Consider the following 6,254-nt stretch of genomic DNA (forward strand, 5'->3'; position numbering starts at 1 on the left):
CTGACTATCCTAGGATTAAATCTGCATTCAACTTGTTCGCCCCCTTCGACAATTTCACAACAGAGGTAATGTCGACTTACCAACTAAGTTGTAGCCCAAACTTTGTGGCAGTAAACCTGTTTGCGGAACGATGATACATAGAGAACATAGAGAAGACATTTCCCTTTATCCTTACATTACAAGTAATGTGGTCAGCATTCAATATGACCTTGAAGGCTAATTGTTTTGATTGTCCATCTTGGCTTTCGACCACTCGTTATTGGCCATTGCAGTTTCTTCGTCATGTCCATGCACATTGTTAGAATACAAGATTTTGAGTTTTTGTACGTTTCTGCATCACATTGCTAGAACAGAATATTAATGAGTCATTGATGTCCCTTTTTAAGAACAAGGGTATAAGCATCTATTGAAACAAGTAGTTCAGTTCAGTCTCGGCCGTAAGCAGTCAGGAAGTGGTACATTTGGTTGCAGCGTCTAATCTGAAGTTAGCAAGTATAGGTAACGTCCCTTTCTTGATAGTGTACTGTAAATTTTGGCGAGGTTATAGTCACACCAATGTAAATCAGAAGGCAGAGATATGTTTCAAGTGTTATTAACCTCTAGTCTGAGTATCTGTACCATGGATGGTCTGGGTACAGTGTACCAGGGAAATACTAAATATCAGCAAAAATATGAGTACATTCTACCCTGGAAACACTAAATGTCAGCTAAAAAATTGCGAGTCAATATTTTTCTCAAATACTAAATGCCACAAAAAGATGTGAGTATATTGTACCATGGAAAACTAAATTGCCAGCTAAAAAAATAGGTCTCGCCTGGATTTGAAACCAGGTCACCAGATTCAAAGTCTGGAGTGCTAACCACTACACTACGAAACCATTTGTTGAGTGTGATCCGCCAATTGTTATATTTGTGTCATTTGGCTTAAGACAAAATATTATCTCTTTAGGCCATGCTTCATGTTAAATTTTCTGTCTTTTTGGACCTGCTACCGGTTGCCACTTGGCAGCTAAATGGAGCAAGGCATATCTGATGAATGACTTACTTACTTACTTACGAAGCCTTTTATCCCAAACAAGTTGGGGTAGGCTAGATATGAAACCCTTTCACGAGGACTTCCCAGGAGGTCACCCATCCTAGTACTACTCTCGCCCAAATGGGTTTCATACCCAAAAGACTGGCTAGTTTTTACGTTGGCTCGCCAAGCCTATCACAACCCTTAGATATGAAACCCTTTCACGAGGACTTCCCAGGAGGTCACCCATCCTAGTACTACTCTCGCTCAAATGGGTTTCATACCTATGGGACTGGCTAGTTTTTATGTTGGCTCGCCAAGCCTATCACAACCCTCTTCCTTTACCCGGGCTTGGGACCGGCTATGCCTAGAAGACATAGGCGGAGTTATCTGATGAATGACTTGTTTTATTTTATTTTTCAATTCATTTTAGCCAAGGGCTCCATTGCGTGAGTACGGTCTTTTGTCTGTTTGGGTTGCTATAAGGGTTTTCTAGGTGTTTGATGTACGATAATTTGGAAAAAGTAATGTGGTTGGTCCATTCATTATGACCTTGAAGGATAATTGTTTGATGGGCCAGCTGTGCTATCAACTACAGTACTCGGTAATGGCCATTGCAGTTGCATCTTCATTTTTCACTCACATTGCTAGAATACAAGATTTTTAGTTATTGTACGGGTCTGCATCACATTGCTAGAATAGAATATTAATGAGTTTCTTTTGCGGGTAAATGAGGTGTTGATGTCCCTTTTTAAGAACAAGGGTATACACATCTATGGAAATAGGTAGTTCGTACATTTGTTGCAGCTACTAATCTGAAGTAAGTAACTATAGGTACTAAATGTGCCTTTTTTGATGATGTACTGTAATTTTTTGGCGAGGTTACAGTCACAGGAATGTAAATCAGAAGACCGAGGTATGTTTCAAGTGTTCTTAGCCTCTAGACCATTGTTTTTAAGGCGGTAAGGCGACCTAAGGCGAGCACCACCCATTCTAGCGCCTAGGCGACGCCTAGGTGCCTAAGGCGGACGCCTAAGCGCCTAAGGCAGGCATATTTGTAAGGCGCTGCCCAGGCGCCTTATCGCCTAAGCGTCCAAGGCAGGACGCCTTAAAAACAATGCTCTAGACTATGAGTATCTGTACCATGGAAGGTCCGGGTACATTGTACTAGGGAAATACTAAATGTTAGCAAAAAGGAGGCACATTCTACCCCGGAAACACTAAATGTCAGCTAAAAGATTGGGAGTCGATATTTTCCCCGAACACTAATATGTCATAAAAGATTGTGAGCACATTCTATGCAAATACTATATTGCAAGCTAAAAAAGTAGGTCTCGCCGGGATTCGAACCCAGGTCGCCAGATTCAAAGTCTGGAGTGCTAACCACTACACTACGAAACCATTTGTTGGGTGTGACCCACTAATGGTTATATTTCTGTCATTTGGCTTACAGACAAAATATTTTCCTTTACTCGATGGTTCCTGTTAAATTTCCTTCTGTTCTTTCGGACTTGCTTGCGTTTGCCACCTTGCAGTTAAATGGAGCAAGGAATATCCAATGATACCTTACTTCTATTTTTATTTTGGTAAGGTTATAGTCACACCAATGTAAATCAGAAGACATAAGTATGTTTCAAGTGTTATTAGCCTCTAGATTGTGAGTATTAGTATACCATGGTAGGTCTCTATACATTGTACCAGGCAAATACTGAATGTCGACAAAAATAGGAGTACATTCTACCCTGGAAACACTAAATGTCAGCTAAAAGATTGTGAGTCGATATTTTTCCCGAATAGTAAAATGTCATAAAAAATGTGAGTTCATTGTAGCATGGAAATCACCCAGGTTGTCAGATTCAAAGTCTGGAGTTCTAACCACTAAACTACGAAACCATTTATTGGGTGTGACTCACTGATGGTTATATTTCTGTCATTTGCCTAACAGACAAAATATTTTCCTTTACTCGATGGCTTGTGTTAATTTCCTTCCAATTTTCTGTATTTGCTTCCATTTGCAACTTTGGAGTTTAATGGAGCTAGGAATATCTAACAAGTAACTTTTTTTAGAACTCATTTTAGCCAAGGGCTTCATTGCGTGGGTACCATAATTTTGTCTCATTGAGCTGCCATTAGGATTTACTAGGTGTTTGAGGTACGATAACTTGGAACAAGTAATATGGTCGCTCCATTCAGTATGACCTTGAAGGATAATTGTTTTGATTGCCAGTTGTGCTTTCAACCACTCGCTAGTGGCCATTGCAGTTCTTTCATGTTCACTCACATTGCTAGAATACGATATTTTGAGTTCTTGTATGGGTCTGCATCACATTGCTAGAATAGAATATCACTGAGGCATTAGTGTCCCTTTTTAAGAATAAGGGTAGACGCATCTATGGAAATGGGTAGTTCAGTTCACTCTCCACAGTAAGCACTGGGGAGGGGGTACGTTTGGTTGCAGATACTAATCTGAAGTTAGTAACTATAGGTACTGAATGTGCCTTTTTTGATGGTGTACTGTAAATTTTGGTGAGGTTATAGTCATACCAATCTAAATCAGAAGATCCAAGTGTTCTTAGCCCCTAGACTGTAAGTACCTGTACCATGGAAGGTCTTTGTACATTGTACTAGGGAAATACTAAATGTCAGCAAAAATAGGAGTACATTCTACCCTGGAAACGCTAAATGTCAGCTAAAAGATTGCGAGTTGATATTTTTCCCAAATACTAAAATGTCATAAAAAAAGATGACTTCATTGTAGCATGGAAATACTAAAATGCCAGCCAAAAAGGTAGGTCTCGCCGGGATTCGAACCCAGGTCGCCAGATTCAAAGTCTGGAGTGCTAACCACTACACTACGAAACCATTTGTTGAGTGTGACCCAATGATGCTTATATTTCTGTCATTTGGCTTGCAGACAAAATAGTTTCTTTTACTCGATAGTTCCTGTTAAACTTTCTTCTGTTTTTTTGGACTTGCTTGCTTTTGCCACCTTGCAGCTAAATGGAGCAAAGAATATCCAATGATTATGTTATTTTATTTTATTTTTTGAAATCATTTTAGCCATGTGCTCCATTGCGTGGGTAGAATATTTTTTTCTCATTGACCTGTATTAGGATCTAAGAGTTGTTTTAGGTACGATAATTTGGAACAGGTAATTTGGTCGCTCTATTCAGTATGACCTTGAAGGATAATTGTTTTGATTGGCCAGCTTGCTTTTTACCACTAGCCAGTGGCCGTTGCAGTTCCTTTTCAAGTTCACTCACATTGGTAGAATACAATATTTTGAGTTCTTGTTCAGTCTCTGCCGTAAGCAGCGGGGAAGGGGTTCCTTTGGTTGCAATGACTAATCTGAAGTCAGTAACTATAGGTACTGAATGTTCCTTTCTTGATTGTGGCCGTAAATTTTGGTAAGGTTATAGTCACACGAATGTAAATCAGAAGACAGAGGTATGTTTCAAGTGTTTAGCCTCTAGATTGCGAGTATTAGTAGTTTAGTACCATGGTAGGTCTGGGTACATTGTACCAGGGAAATACTGAATGTCAGCAGAAATTGGAGTACATTCTACCCTAGAAACACTAAATGTCAGCTAAAAGATTGTGAGTCGATATTTTTCCTGAATACTAAAATGTCATAAAAAAGGTGAGTTCATTGTAGCATGGAAATACTAAAATGCCAGCCAAAAAATTAGGTCTCGCCGGGATTTGAACCCAGGTCGCCAGATTCAAAGTCTGGAGTGCTAACCACTACACTACGAAACCATTTGTTGGCTGTGATCCACTGATGGTTATATTTCTGTCATTTGCCTTACAGACAATATTTTTCTTTACTCGATGGTTTGTGTTAAATTTCCTTCCCTTTTTTCGGACTTGCTTCCATGTGCAACTTTGGAGCTTAATGGAGCTAGGAATATCCGACAAATACCCTTTTTTAAATTCATCTTAGCCAAAGGCTTCACTGCATGGTTACCATAATTTTGTCTCATTGAGCTGCTATTAGGATTTACTAGGTGTTTGAGGTGCGTTAATTTGGAACAAGTAATATGGTCGCTCCATTCTGTATGACCTTGAAGGATAATTGTATTGATTGGCCAGCTGCGCTTTCAACCACTTGCTAGTGGTTATTGCAGTTACTTCTTCATGTTCACTCACATTGCTAGAATACGATATTTTGAGTTCTTGTACTGCATCACATTGCTAGAATAGATTATTGGTGAGGCATTGATATCCCATTTTGAAAACAAGGGCATACGCATCTATGGAATTAAGTCTGTTCAGTCTCCGCCGTAAACAGTGGGTAATGGGCATCTTTGGGCTTTGGTTGCAGCGACTAATCTCAAGTTAGTAACTATAGGTACTGAATGTGCCTTTCTTGATAGTGTAGTGTAAATCTTGGCAAGGTTGTAGTCACACTAATGTAAATCATAAGACAGAGGTATGCTCAAGTGTTATTAGCTTCTAGACTGAGTATTTGTACCGTGGAAGGTCTGGGTACAATGTACTAGGAAATACTAAATATCAGCAAAAAGGGGTACATTCTACCCTGGAAGCACTAAATGTCATCTAAAAAATTGTGATACGATATTTTTCAGGACTACTATATGTCATCAAAATAAAATAAAATTATGAGCTCATTGTACTATGGAAATACTATAATGTCAAATAAAAAAGTAGGTCTCGCTGGGATTCGAACCCAGGTCGCCAGATTCAAAGTCTGGAGTGCTAACCACTACACTACGAAACCATTTGTTGAGTGACATCCTCAGCTGGTTATATTTCTGTCATTTGGCTTACAGACAAACTACTTTCCTTTACTTGATTGTCCCTGTTAAATCCTTTCGTTGGATTTGCTTCCGTTTGCCACTTGGCAGCTAAATGGAGTGATGAATGTCCAAAGAATACTTCTTATCCATTCATTTTACCCAAAGGCTCCATTGCGTGGGTACGATAATTTTCTCTCGTTGAGCTGCTATCAAGACTTACTAGGTGTTTGGTGTTTTTTCTCTTCTTCTTCATTAAGCTTCAAAAGTATATATTATGCACTTTCAGCATACATCGTATGAGAGGAAATGCATTGCTACAACCATTGGATAACAAAATCTATCTAGCTTCAACATGATTAGCCAGTAGTGGCAAATAAACACATGGCAAAAACATTGTTATTATTAACGCCAACCTCCTGGTGGTCGAGTCGCCCTTCTTACAGGTCTGTGATATCTCAGTTCTGTGGATCAGTAGTTGT

At 39.3% G+C, this 6,254-nt stretch overlaps 1 protein-coding gene and 5 non-coding genes across 6 annotated transcripts in view; 1 reads left to right on the forward strand and 5 right to left on the reverse strand.

Annotated features, from left to right (window-relative positions):
• The window catches only part of LOC119269735 (TLC domain-containing protein 2-like), a 15,029-nt gene that overhangs the window by 3,526 nt on the left and 5,249 nt on the right, over positions 1–6,254 (forward strand). The gene's annotated exons all lie outside the window — the stretch shown is intronic.
• On the reverse strand, positions 807–878 carry TRNAQ-UUG. Its single transcript has one exon. It is a non-coding gene; the product is annotated as a tRNA-Gln (tRNA).
• On the reverse strand, positions 2,345–2,416 carry TRNAQ-UUG. The gene has a single exon. It is a non-coding gene; the product is annotated as a tRNA-Gln (tRNA).
• On the reverse strand, positions 3,806–3,877 carry TRNAQ-UUG. Its single transcript has one exon. It is a non-coding gene; the product is annotated as a tRNA-Gln (tRNA).
• On the reverse strand, positions 4,703–4,774 carry TRNAQ-UUG. The gene has a single exon. It is a non-coding gene; the product is annotated as a tRNA-Gln (tRNA).
• TRNAQ-UUG lies at positions 5,685–5,756 on the reverse strand. The gene has a single exon. It is a non-coding gene; the product is annotated as a tRNA-Gln (tRNA).

This window comes from Triticum dicoccoides, chromosome 3A, assembly GCF_002162155.2.
Source record: "Triticum dicoccoides isolate Atlit2015 ecotype Zavitan chromosome 3A, WEW_v2.0, whole genome shotgun sequence".
NCBI lineage: Eukaryota > Viridiplantae > Streptophyta > Magnoliopsida > Poales > Poaceae > Triticum > Triticum dicoccoides.